At 36.1% G+C, this 13,857-nt stretch overlaps 1 protein-coding gene and 1 long non-coding RNA gene across 3 annotated transcripts in view; one reads left to right on the top strand and one right to left on the bottom strand.

Annotated features, from left to right (window-relative positions):
- Positions 1-9,026, bottom strand: part of LOC144234453 (uncharacterized) — a 45,313-nt gene extending 36,287 nt beyond the window's left edge. For both annotated transcript variants that reach the window (XR_013335954.1, XR_013335953.1), the window contains exon 1: positions 8,925-9,026. This is a non-coding gene — a long non-coding RNA (uncharacterized LOC144234453). The remainder of the gene's footprint in view (positions 1-8,924) is intronic.
- Positions 1-13,857, top strand: part of ARHGAP15 (Rho GTPase activating protein 15) — a 623,791-nt gene that overhangs the window by 338,089 nt on the left and 271,845 nt on the right. The gene's annotated exons all lie outside the window — the stretch shown is intronic.

Below are 13,857 nucleotides of genomic sequence, written 5' to 3'. Positions count from 1 at the left end.
CAATTGAGCCTCTAACTCTTGCTTTCGCCTCAGGTCATGATCTTACAGTTGTGGGATCCAGCCCTGAATGAGCTCTGCACTGGGTGTGGAGCCTGCTTGAGATTCCCTTTCTCCCTCTGTCCCAACCTTGCTACAGGCACTCTCTCCCTCTCCCCACCCCCTCAAAAAAAAAAAAAAAAAAAAAGGAAACAAAAGTATGAAAGCAGGAGTCTGGTCTGTTTGTTCAGAGATATATCTCTGCACAAAGTAAGGGCTCAGTAAATATCTGTTAAATATGTGAATATAGGATGTAAAAGAAAAATAGACAAAAGTAGCAACAGCAACAGTACTTAACTCTAAGTAATAAAATTACCTTTGGTTTATTTTATTGTTTTATTCTCTGTTCTTTTTGTGTCTTCTAAATTTTTCACAATAAATACATGTTTGTTTCTAAACCCAGGAAATTTTAAGAATAGGACGTTATTGCAAAGGATGGACATTATGTAAAGGGAATATACCTTTAAAAGTGGCTGCTATGCTGTGCTTATGAGTATTTGGCTCTTCTCTGCTCAGATTTGAAACCCTTAGGTCTGTTCACCTCAATTTTCTCCCTCAAATTTTACCTGCTTGGTCATGTGACTACAGTAAAACACTGGATTGAGAGTAACTTACTCTGTGAGTGTTTCCAAGGTGAGGAAGTATTTCTAAGAAATTTGAGCTGATAAATGAGCAATATCTTGCAATACAAGTAGTATGTGAGGCCGAATGTCACATAACACAACTAAGCCAATGGTTCTTGAAATTCGCTTTGATATACAATTGCTTTGGATTACAAGCATGTTTCCAGAATGAATGATGCTTGCAAACTATATATATAGACACTAATCACATAAATATATACATGCATGTATCATATATACATATATGTAGATACATACATAATGACTATAATACATACTCTTAGTTTTATTAATTTTACTTTATCCTCTGTATACATGAAGGCATGAATGACATCTGTCTCAAAAAATGTAAACCTAAAAAAAATGTAAATCTAGACACTGAAAACATAATTTCTCATCCAAAAGCTAGAATGTAAAAGGTACAAAGTACTTGCATACTGTTAAATAATAATCTTCATTGCATACTAACCATACCTTAAAAATGAAGCAAAAATTGTGATCTCTTGTTTGATATGGCAATCACATTAGGGTCATTATTCTCTTTACTATCATTTTTCTCTCTCTCAGTTGTATTTAATCCAAGAAGTGATGCAGTTTTATGGGAAAATCTTACCTAAATTTTGATCCTTTCTAAGTAACATATATGTGTGATTCCTCCTCTCATTGACAAGAATGAAATGAGAGAATGAGGAGAAAGGTGAAATATTGCCCTTTTGAAGAACACTTAGGAAAGGAGTCAGATGGCCTCAGGTGGTTCTCTGAGTTGTGCCATGATTCAGGGCAAGGGGACTATACTGCAGGGGCTGAAGGGTTGGCAGTTCCCAGAGTAGGTCCACCATCTTTGACAGAGGGGAACAGACACACACAGCATAGATAAAACACATAACATCAGCTCTGGGATAGAAGTCCCATCTTCCAGGCAAGTTTTCCCTTAATCTGAAGAAAGACATTAGTTCTTTCTTCTAATTTCAAAATACCTAATAAATCTAGAAGATTCAAGTCCACCTTTACACTAAAATCCTTGAGCATTTAGTTCTAAGTTGTCTTGTAAGAGTGCTCTTTCACTTTGGCACACTCGTAGGTCAATGAATTGTGGTGTAAGATCTTCATTTCCCTGAATTTAGAGGAAACTCCAGGGAACACAGATATGTAGCATTTCCTCATTTGGACTACGTGGTATAAGGGCTAACATAAATTTATTTTTGCTACCATTAGACAAATGTGTTCTTTCTACCATTATTTAAAAAAAAAAAAAAAAGAAAACTAAAGTAATGGACTCTGTCTACAAATGTAAGAAATTCACTGGGAAAAATTTTTAATTGACAAAAAAATGAATTATTTTTAATGTCCCTTTTCTTCAGCATGACCTAGAGTACCTTTATCTATAAAGAAAAATACAATATATGTAAAAAGAAAAGATGCTAATTAGTTCTGCTTCTGAAATTGCCTGTAAATATAATTCCCCTTTGGGGTGTCAGCATAACATCGAACAAATGGGAATTTACACTGGCTGCAATAAGACTGGAAGTTCACCATTACAAATGGACTGTGCATAGGTGTACATGAAATGTAAATACGGTTGTGGTAAAGTGTATAATATAAACTGGAGTTGAGGAGTTGAGTCATTATCTCCATTCTGCCAGGGATTTTTGTTGCTTGCTTGCTTGTTGTTGTTTTTTTTGGTTTTGTTTTGTTTTGTTTTGTTTTTGGTTTTGGTTTTCTGTTTTGCCCTGGTAGTGGAAGTTTTCCTTTTTAAAAATGACAGCTTAAAGTTTTTAACTTTGGAAAAACACTTAGAAAGCTTAAAAATCTACAAAGAAGAGATAGCTCTTGATTATTAAATCCACTGCATGGACAATAATATGGAAACACAAAGCTTTACTGAAAGTTAAATATATTTCACATTCCCCTCATCTAGTCCAGTCCATCCATCCAACCACTTATGCAATATATTAGACACTTTGCACTGGAGACATAATTGTGAACAAAAGAGAGTAGCTTACTTTCTTTAAAAATGTCCCAAATGTAAGAGAAAGTGGACCCAAAAATCATAGTCATGTGCACTGAAGGTAGCCAGGTAACAGAGATTATATCTAAACAACTTTCTACTTTTATAAGAGGCAAACGTTAGACAAACAAGCACTGTGTAAGTTAGGGTTCAATCCAAGAAGCAGAACCACTACCAATAGGAAGGATGGACAGATGGGTGGACAGATGCACAGAGAGACAGACAGCTAGAGAGAGATAACAAGCAACAGTTGTGGGACTGGCTCAGCAAGTCTGAAGTCCACAGGGCAGGCAGTCAGGAGAAGTCCCTGCCCCTTGGAGTTCCTCAAGCAGGAGCTCTTTGGAGTCTCTGACCTCAAGGAAGGCATCAACAACCCTCTTTTAAAGGGCTCACTTCTGATTAACTTAAAGTCTACTGATTAGAGACTTTAATTTCCTCTGCAAAATCCCTTCATGGCAGCACCTAGATTAGGGTATGATTGAATAACTGGGGTCTGTAGTTCAGCCTAGTGAGGTTGACACATTAAAAAGCCATCACAGTCACATTCATTTCCACAGTATCACACAGCTGTCAAGTGGATGGAAAAAATTAGAATGAGCTCCTTTGCTCTCTGCAGTTCATTCTGTGATGGGTAGACCTAGCAGAAACTCACACACTTCTTTGTCCTGTTCATGAAGACATCTCCCTTCCATAGCAAAATTCTACGTTCACCTACATGCCTCACACTGTTTCCAAAAACACAAGATTATAAAGTGACTTACGGTCTTGGAATGCCTATAAATTTAATTATATTTTAATCAAAACCACCTATTTAGCTTTGATTTGGTGAGACTGATGACAGTTAAGGCCAACTTAGCTGGAACTTCTAGAGTCTTGGAACTGAAGGCTATTTTCCTAACAGAGAAAGTTGAATAAACTCTTAAAATTTATTAAATTGATGTTAGGAGAATCAAGGTCAGTGATAATTTCTTTCATATTTATTTTAATGGTGGCTTAGTAAGTTAGATATATTTTGATAGACATAGAGAATAGACTGAAATTATAATAATTTTATAGAAAATGAAGTTTTAAATTTTAGTAAACAGAACAAATTGTGTCAGTGATTGAGGACATACAACAAAATAACCTAAAATGAATTTTTATTAATACAGCAAGCATATTGTGGCAAACATAAAAAGCAAAAATAAATAATAATAAGTCTCTGTATATTCATGTACATTTAGAAAGCTATGCTTAGTCTTGCCAGAAAAGGTATTTATATTTCTAAATATAAATAACAGAAATTTCTATGACAATTTCTAGGCAAGATAACTTCTGTTACAGCAGAAATGATATAATCAATGCTAATTTTGCTTCCTAACTGGCTAATTATCAAAAGATCTCAAGCAGTGTGTTTTGGAGGACTATGGTATTTCTAGAGATTTTTACCGTAGGCTGCATCTTCATAGTGTTTCTTAGTTTCTTTTTGCTTTACCATAGGTACTCATAATGTCAAAATCCTATTGATTTATTCTCTTTCGAGTTCCACATCAATATAAAGCCTTTTATTGGTTAATTTTCTTTCTCTTAGAAGAAAATCCTTTTCATCTCCTATAAACACTGATATCTTTTTCACAATCAAGTATTTATTACAAGTTTCACTTTTTCAAACAGTTTAAAAACTTTTCAAATAGGTCCTTAGGTTAATGAACATGTTTTACCTTTAAAATGTTGAGATGGACAGCCTTTCTCCCACCATTACCTCAAAATGGCTCTCATGGCCCCTTTTTTAACCTACTGCTATATTTTTTCCCTTTCCCCGATTTCTTTCCTCCTTGACCTTTTCCTATTTTTCTTCTTCAGTGACTTTCCATTAACCTTTTTAAATATACTTTCATGACCACTAGCCAAAAGATCCAAGATGAAACAGGAGAGAGAGAGGAAGGAGGAATGAAGGAACAGTGGGTATTACTGTCAGTCTTGAACTGGTTTTTGCAACTGCCTCTCATTTCCAGGGCTTGATCAAACTCCCAAGGTGGCTAAATCAGTGAAAAGAAAGGGTCTTGGTAGTAAGAAGTCTATAGTCCTAGAATTATCGATAATTGTTAGACTCTTTACTCTGAGATATAATGGAAAATAATAGTCATTGAGGTCTACTTCATTGTGTTGATATCTGCATTTTTAGGATGTGACTGACAGTATTTTAAAATCGTCATTTACACTTTTTTTAGCAGAAAGCTATGCTCATATATTACATATAAAAAAGCATAAAATGTTTGAAAATATAATTAACTTTTGGAGGCTAAGCAAGTGAGAAAAAGTATAAATATGTTTTTCTTTACATCACTACTTTTCGATATCTCAGCACATAAAAATTAAGTAATGGCCACCTTTTGTTATATTAGCAACAGTGACATTTTTAATTAGCTTGAGTATCTCCATTTGTGCTTGGGTATGACACTTTTCAGAAGCCCAACCTCACATCAACTCTCTAGTTCCTTCTGCAAAGAAGATAGAAAATCCTTCACATGCCTCAGATGCTTGGTGTCTCTCTTTAGGGCTCTTTTTAACAGACAACCATGTTTACCAGACAACAGACCATTCTTTGAATGGCATTGACAACATAGAAACTGAATTCTCTATTTCTCCTCATCCCAAAAATGGGTTTTGTTGTGTTGCTACCTTTGTAGTTTGCTTTTTTTTTTTTAATAGTTTATTGTCAAATTAGTTTCCACATAACACTCAGTGCTCATCCCCACAAGTGTCCTCCTCCATGCCCCCCCCCCCCTCCCCCCACATCCATCAGTCCTCAGTTTTTGTCAGCATTCAAGAGTCTCTCATGGTTTGCTTCTCTCCCTTTCCCCCACCATTTCCGCCCTTCTTGTAGTTTGCTTTTGTCACACTGGCTAGGGCAGGGCAGGGGGGGAGTTGCTTGAGATCTTAGCAAATACCCCAGGATGATGAAGTTATTTCAGAGGAGAACTTTTATTTTGATTGGCTATTGTATTTTCCGTCTGTCATGGTTCTCTACTTCCATATAGGAGGACAAATTATTTGAGCCAAACAATACAGTGCAGTTTGGAAACAATTGGCTTTTATGGGCACAATCTTATTCTTTACATATCCATTTTTTTAAAATTGTGAAAATCAAGCCAACTTTTTTTTTCAAAACAATGCAGTTTCTCAAGACTCATGGAAAAGACAGCTTGAATTGAATATTTTTTTTCAATTTCAGCTTTTGAGGGAAAAGAGTTAGTTGTGTAAATCCAGCATATATATTTGTCCAAGCATTCCTCCATTGTGTTTTAAGTATTAGTGGAAAAGAATATTTTATGTGAGGGGTTTTGTCTTCTGGTGTGGTTCTTCAAGTTCCTGACTCTTAGTCCTATACTCATAAATCAAGCATATTCAGGCACAAAGCAGGTAATTGAGGGGAGGCATTTGCTCCATAATTCCATCCTGCCTTTCTTGCACACATTTGCAAATGTAAGTGATTTGCATCTGTGCAGACGCCCTTGAGGGGCTTGTCTATCCTCATGTCATTTTTAGACATCCAAGAAGTTTCTTTGTAAAGCTCTCATTCTGTGCTGCCAGATGGTTGATGCCACCCCACAACACCATATTTTGAGCCAGGAGGACCAGTTTAGCAGGTAGATGAAACAACACCCATTACAATTATTGTCACATCTCACGATTCGGTAATGGCAAAATGTACTTCTCATCACATGTTCATTCCAAACGCAAAAATGAGTAAAATTGATACGGTTTTCCTTTTACACTAAGAATTGGGCACAGCTGCTCCCTTACAAACATTAAAAGAAGAAAATACAAGATAATAACATCTTTAATTTGTCATGTTTCTCAGCATCTCTTAGAAAATTGCTTCATGATACAAGTCTCCGTGGCCTGAAAACACCTACGTTTGCTACACTTTTGAGCACCACTTTCCTTCATATTATAATTATGAGAGAGGAGAGATTTCTAGCAAACATAAAGACTTGGGGATCCAAGGAAGAGGATCTGAACACTTGAAATAATGCCTCATCATACTGTTCAATTCCATGATTTCTTTTGCAGTCTTTTGTTTGACCATTATTCTATACCATTCATTTACCCGGCCAGGAAAAAAAAAAAAAAAGATTAAAACTAGCTATCTACATGGCAAATATTAAGTAAAGATAAACATTTTAAATACTTGCTAGACTTTCAATTATTTGTTCTTTCCCATGAAATGAAGATGCATTGATCAGATAGGTAACAGTAGTTAGCTTTGGACTATACAATCTTTAGGGATTTATATACACCATAAATTAATATATAACAAAATAGGCATTTCTTACTAGATTTTTAAAAAACTGTAAAAGAAACCCAAATGTCCAACACTATTGTTTTGCTCCATCAAAAAGATTTGTTAGAAACTTCCCTGAGAACACCTTCAGATCACATCATAGACATAATACATAATTTAAGTTATTAAATTTTTCCACTTAGAGATTTACAGATTTTTCCATTTACAGATCTTATAGATGCAACTATTTTAAAAGAAGAACAAGATTTTCATGGAAAAATATGAATTATACAGTAGTTATATTGAGTCTTTATTGCTAATGCACAAGGGGTTCAGAACCATAATGACGATATTGGGCACTTAAGTCATTAGGCTGTCATATTACAGCAAAATTATTTGTACTATATAATCAGTTTCCTTTTTTATATTACACAGATCTAAGCTTAGTTCATCTATCTTTGCCATTACAGTACTACTTTGTTATTGTAAATACCTATTTTTAAAAGATGATTTGAGTATGTTCATCGTAGTTCAAGTTCATGTTTATTAGACCTTTGCTTCCTTAAAGCTGGGAAATATGATCGAGGGAAGTTTGCAGTCTGCTTCACAGTGTCTTGTTTGATTATGTATTGCCTCACGGTGTCAATTGCTATATAGTTTATATCTTAAGTACATACACGCACACTGAAAATTTCAAGGGAAATGGGAACCAGTTTTCTTTTTTTCCTACCAATATTTTCATTCTACTCATATTTAAGACATGATGCTGCTCTTAAAATTAAAGTGAAATTCTGTTGATAGTCAATATTTTTAGGGACTTTTAAAAGTGAACATTTAAAAATGACACCTGATGATTATTTTCAATAAGAAGAAAATCATTTGGGGGGAAAAATAAAGTTGAACCTGAAAGCTTCAGATGAAAATTAAGGTGAATATGGCTTTGGCTTTGATAACTGGTTCTGGAGTTTCATAAACCTATTAGAAATGGATGTTATTATTATTCAACTAGTCAAACTTCTTTCTCGGAATTGCTTTACTTGTATTAAATGTCATGATGGATGAGTTGTTTTATTATTAAATTCTAGGGTTCATAGAAGGCACAATATAGCTCACTGGGCCCATAGAATGCTATGGGTTCCTTTGCGTGTGTGTGTGTGTGTGTGTGTGTGTGTGTGTGTCTTTGATGTAAAAGTTGGAAGACATATGCACTTCTGAGTTTGAATAATTTTTGGCTGAGACTATGTGAATTGATTCCCATACTGGGAAATGGCATACAAGTAAAATCAGTAGTCTATTCAAATCATTGTACAGTCAAGTCAGCTAAATATATGGCAATTAAGAGCAAAACCAAACCTCAAACTGAACAAAACCAATTTATTCTGTAGTCAAGTATATACTATGTCTGAGTGTGTTTCTCCAACTTTTCTCCCCAGACCAAAATCATGATTTGGGGAGTATATTGTAAACCAGACAGTGCCTACACAGTCTTTCCTATATTAAAACAGGTCATCTGAAACTGACCCTTTGTGAGGATTTTAAATTTTATATTTTTCCATGAGTTTTCAAAAATAAAATTGTGTTTACTAGGAAGGTTAAGTAAGTATTTCCACTTTGAAACTATTATAACTGTCCTGAGCACAGATTATAAACTTCAAACACTTAGCCCCTGAGAACCTATAGTTAAACCATTCATACCTTCTGTATATATATTTTAGGGCTTGGCTGTAAAACTAGTTAGGGAGAAGACTAGCATGTTTCACAGGTAGCCTACTACAAAAGAGGAATACTAAAATTCAGAAGTCTAATTATCCCAGATAAAAGAATAGAGTGTAACTCATTTGACCTGTTCTATTAACTTGAGATACAGTGAGTCATCTTGACTTTTTCCTCATTGTCATCTGTAATGAATCACTCTGAATCCCTATACAAATTGTCCTACTGAGATGCTAACATAAAGCCAGGTGAAGAAAGAACTGAAAATACAACTCACATCAGAAAAAGTCTCTTGTTTGGGGGGGCTCTGATTTCTGTCACAGGCACATGGCTTTGCAGTTGAAAGCTACCTCTTCTGACTCGCCCCGCCCACTATTGTGATGAGGCTATCTCTGAGTCAGGTAACCATAGCAACTGCTGGACACCCCACGCATGCGCTCCAGGGAGTTCTCTCTACTGACACGTGCCCATGTTCAGATATGACACCTAGAGGCTCGCTCTGGAACTGCACTGTCCAGTGCGGCCATCACTAGCCACCTGTGGTGACTGAGCATTCGAAATATTGCAGTCTGAACTGAGATGCACTGGCTCTAGGTGTGACAGACACATCTGGTTTCAAAGACTTGGCACAAAAAAAGAATTTAAAATACATCGTTAATAATTTTTATATTGATTACATGGAGAAATGGTAATACTTTAGACTGCATTAAACAAAATATATTATTAAAATTATTGTCTGCTTTTTCTTTTTGATGTGATTGCTAGAATATTTATAGTTACCTATGTGGATGGGCCTGGTTTAGGAGGTCTGTGATCTCAGCCACATGCTAGGCCAGAGTCAATGTCTCCAGGAACCTTTGGACGTGCCCCACAACCAATCTCTCTCTCCTCTCTCTCTTGTTTAAAAATTGTTCATTTATTTGGGGTGCCTGAGTGGCCCAGTCAGCTATGTATCCAACTCTTGGGTTTTGCCTCAGGTCATGATCTCGTAATTTATGAGTTGGAGCCCCTCATTAGGCTCCACGTTGACAGTACAGAGCCTGCTGGGGATTCTCTCTTTCCCATTCTCTCTGTGCCTCCCGAGCTCGTTCTCTCTCTCTCTCTCTCTCTCTCTGTCTCCCCCTCTCTCTCGAGCTGGGGAGGGCCAGAGAGAGAGTGAGAAAGAGAGAATTCCAAGCAAGCTCTGCACTGTCAGCATGGAGCCCAATGTGGGGCTGTATCTGTTACCACAAATCCTGAAATCATGACCTGAACCCAAATCGGATATTTAACTGACTGAGCCACCCAGGTGTCCCACTCCCTCTGTCTCTTAAATTGAGTTTATCATCCTTATCTTCCTTGTCATTCTTATTATTGTTAGCCAACCAAGTTTTCCAGCTTTACATTTTTTCCTTCATCTCTCATTCACCTTCCTCCTAATAAGTACCATACAGTATAATTTTACTATATCCTTGGATATATAAGTATGCTTAGAAGACATTTAGTATGTTTTGTATATGAGTTCTCTTTTTATTATTTACATAAGATAGGAGGGATAACAACACTCATATCTGTAAATAAGTGAGTAAAAAAAGAATACCACAACATCTTCTAGATGTTCAAGGTTTAAAGAAAAGGGCTTGGAACCAGGGTCTGTTTCTTTTATCAGATCTTTTGTGAATATAAGCTCAGACTGTTTTTCAATGATAACAACAATTATAATTTTCCTTCTTAATAGAATGTGAAGTGAAAACTTACTTTCCTGGACCATAGGGTTTTATCCATGCATGTTAAAAATGTTGAAAATAAAGGAATTAGAGATTTTATTTTTCTATGAAAAGACTTCACAGTATAGTGTTGTATTCATTCAACAAATGTATACTGAGCCCTTATCATTTGCCCAGCACCGTTTTAGGTACTGAGACTAGAGTCTCTGAAAAATAAATACAATATGATAAAATACAGGCAAAAAAATCTGCTCGTATGGTGCTAATATTCTAGTGGGGGAAAGAGAGATGTCAAAAAAAGAAGTAAAATATATATTGATGAGATAATGATATTTTAAAACTTAAAAAAAAGAAAAGGAGATCGGAAACACCTAAGTGGGGGAAGGCTTGTGATTTTGAACAGAGAGGGGGAACCTGTGAGTGATATTTGGGGGAAGACCTGAGGAAGTAAGGAAGATGGATATGTAAGTATCTAAAGAAAGAGAAGCAGCATGTGCAAAGGCCCTGAGCTAGGATGTGCTCAAGAAAGACTAAGGAGGCCAATGTATCTAAAGTAAATTTGTGAGCAACAATGAGCATCACCAGTCATTTCCATCTGGTGGTATGGTGTGGAAGGTTACCAAGCAGACAGTCATTCATTCTGAGTTTTCTTTTACTCTATTGGTCAGAACTAACCTTTCTTGAGAATAGTGGATATGACCCTTTGACCTGCATCAGCAAAGCAAAGGATCTTCTTCCTACTAACCTATTCCCTCATCCCTGTCCCCACCATATACACTCCTCATTCAGCTCCTCATGTCTTTAGATTTTCTCTAGAACTGACATCCCATCTGTAATTAATCAAGTGTTAAGGATCTTTAAATTTTTTTAACATATAAAAGATGTTTTAATTGTGATTATTAACAGACACATTTGTGTGCCCTGAGGCTGCATGGCCTGGGATGTACTTCTGATACAATTCTGATAACAATTATTATATAAGGTAATGTTGCTGCCGTATTTATCAAAGCAAACCTTTTGCCGATTCTGTTAGGTTAGACGCAAGATTTCAATCTTAAGTTAATGATAAAATAGGAGATTTTTATTATTTTTATTTATAAAATTATTATTATTAGCAAAAGTGATAATAGTACATGCATTTACCAGGAAGGATTTATACTTCCGGCACATTTATTTCCATCAAAGCTGTAATTAATAAACACTCATGCAATTAGAGAATTTGGTATACAATGTGTGAAAGTGTAAGAAAATGTACTCTGTCTCAACAATTTCTAAGGTTCTTCCTATGCCATATGGACATAGGTCTTTACTGATAGTTAATATTAAAACAAGCCTAACAATTTTTATATACATAGTCCAAATTTCTTCAAGTGTCCATATCTACTTTCTGTTAAGACATACCAGTATTGTAATTTTCACTTATTTTATTTTGAGAACTTTCACTTATTTATTTTGAGAGCTTGTGTGCATGCATAAGCGGGGGAGGGGCAGAGAGAGAGAGAGGGCGAGAGAGAATCCCAAGCAGGCTCTGTGCTGTCAGCACAGAGTCCCACTTGGGGCTCGATCTGACAAACTTTAAGATCATGACCTGAGATGAAATCAAGAGTTGACGCTTAGCTGACTGAGCCACCCAGGTGCCCCGGTATTATGATTTTTAATTGTTAGTTACCAATGCCCACAGACCATCTCCATTTGACTCACTTTTATAGAGTCCAGTGCAACCAGTAACTTATGTTAATGATGTTAAGGAGGATGAAGGTAAGGAAGAAAGGGAAGAAGGGGATAAGGACAGTAATTACTTGTGTACATACAAAGCATTGTGATGTTTTACATCATAATATTTAATCCTTGTAACATTGTATTTGAGATATTTGTATCCCTATTACACAGATGAGGAAATAGAGATTCAAGGCATTGACGTCACACACTTTCTTAATGATAGATCTGTGAATTCAAGATCAGATCTCGTAATAGGAAAGCCTGTGTGCTTTCTATCATGCATTTTGCTCAGACACTACCCAATTATGAAACATTTTCTTACTGGCCGCCAACTGTGTATTAGGCTTAAGGAGAGTATGGGGAGCACCATTAAATTCCAAACTGTACCAAGAAGATCTGTCTTGCCCTACCCTCATTCTGGACATCATCATGTATCCCAATGGCAGTTTATTTCATGTGGCCACAAAATTGGCAAAATAAATCTTTTTGCCAAAATGTTATGTGACCCAGAGCACATAATTTTTGGTTGGCCCTTCCCTCACAATGGAACAATTAAGTTCCATTTTCCTAAGCAGGGACTCTGTCCCCTTCTGCTTTCTTAGCCATGACATAAGCCAGCACCTGTCTGTGTCATCAGGAATGTTTTCAGACTAAAATCCACAGGTGTTTTTTTCATTTTTTTTTCTCTTGTGCTATTGAGTGAAAATAGCTAAACTTGCTTTCTGATGACAGTTCAAGGGAATATTTCCTGGTGGAAATTTCCTAACTGAACTGCTTGACAAAACAGGGAGGGAGTCAGATCCTGCTAGAATATTTCTCTTTTACTCTTGGTTCTGCTTTGACAGTTTGAAGGATTAAGGGATAACAATGACAGTAGTTCTTATTATTACTCAAGTCTTACCATGTCTTTCTCACCATTCACAGTGTCCCTGTTGGAAGAGATGCTTATGACTACATCTGTTGTGTTATTTAAAGTAGATCTTTAAGTCAAAATGAGGATGTGTGCGCATCGCCTCATTTTGAGTTTGCTTAATGTTTCCAACCATATTTTAGAAATAAATCCCAAATGCTTTTTTGCTAAGTGCACTTTCCTTTCAATTTTAAACCTATGTGTATTTTAAAGGTCATTTAATCTGCCCATTTCCAGTTCCTCTGGCCTTAAATCATCACCGTGTTATTTTATGTAAGAGGTACTTAATGTCTCAAGAAGCTTTCGGAGACCTTTAAAACCCAAAGACATTTTTTTCCGAAACCAGAAGTTCTACTTTGTCTAGAGTAAACATGTTTGAAGAAAACCAAGATCTTAGCCTGTTCAATAGTCCAAAAGTTCGAATTTCAGAGGAGTTGGAACTCAGTGAAATACATTTTCCCAGCCGTAGCTCAATCTTCTCTCTCCCCTCCTAATTTAGGCCGAAACACATGGAGAGGATATCCAGCAAAGCATTCTCCTTAGTGACATCTGTGTCAGGAGGAGGGTCCTGGCAATTGGCAACAGGATCCTCTCTCTCCCCCAGGGAAATGGAAGGCTCAAAACCCCAAATCATACTAATCTCTTACAGATTTCAGGTTACCAAATGTTAAAGGAAAGGATAATAGCAAAACACTTAGCATTGCTGCATGTCAAGGGAAAGGCTACTGTAATCTCCCTTTTTGAGCTGTGTATTTCTTATATTACTATGCATGATTATGCATGCAAATATAAATACATTTCTATATCCTATTCAAAACTCTCTAATTCTAAATATGTAGAATGAAACAGTTAAATGACTTCATTGAGCCTCAGAT

This window comes from Crocuta crocuta, unplaced genomic scaffold (assembly GCF_008692635.1).
Source record: "Crocuta crocuta isolate KB4526 unplaced genomic scaffold, BGI_CrCroc_1.0 scaffold154, whole genome shotgun sequence".
Lineage (NCBI taxonomy): Eukaryota > Metazoa > Chordata > Mammalia > Carnivora > Hyaenidae > Crocuta > Crocuta crocuta.
This window is presented reverse-complemented; position numbering and strand designations above follow the sequence as displayed.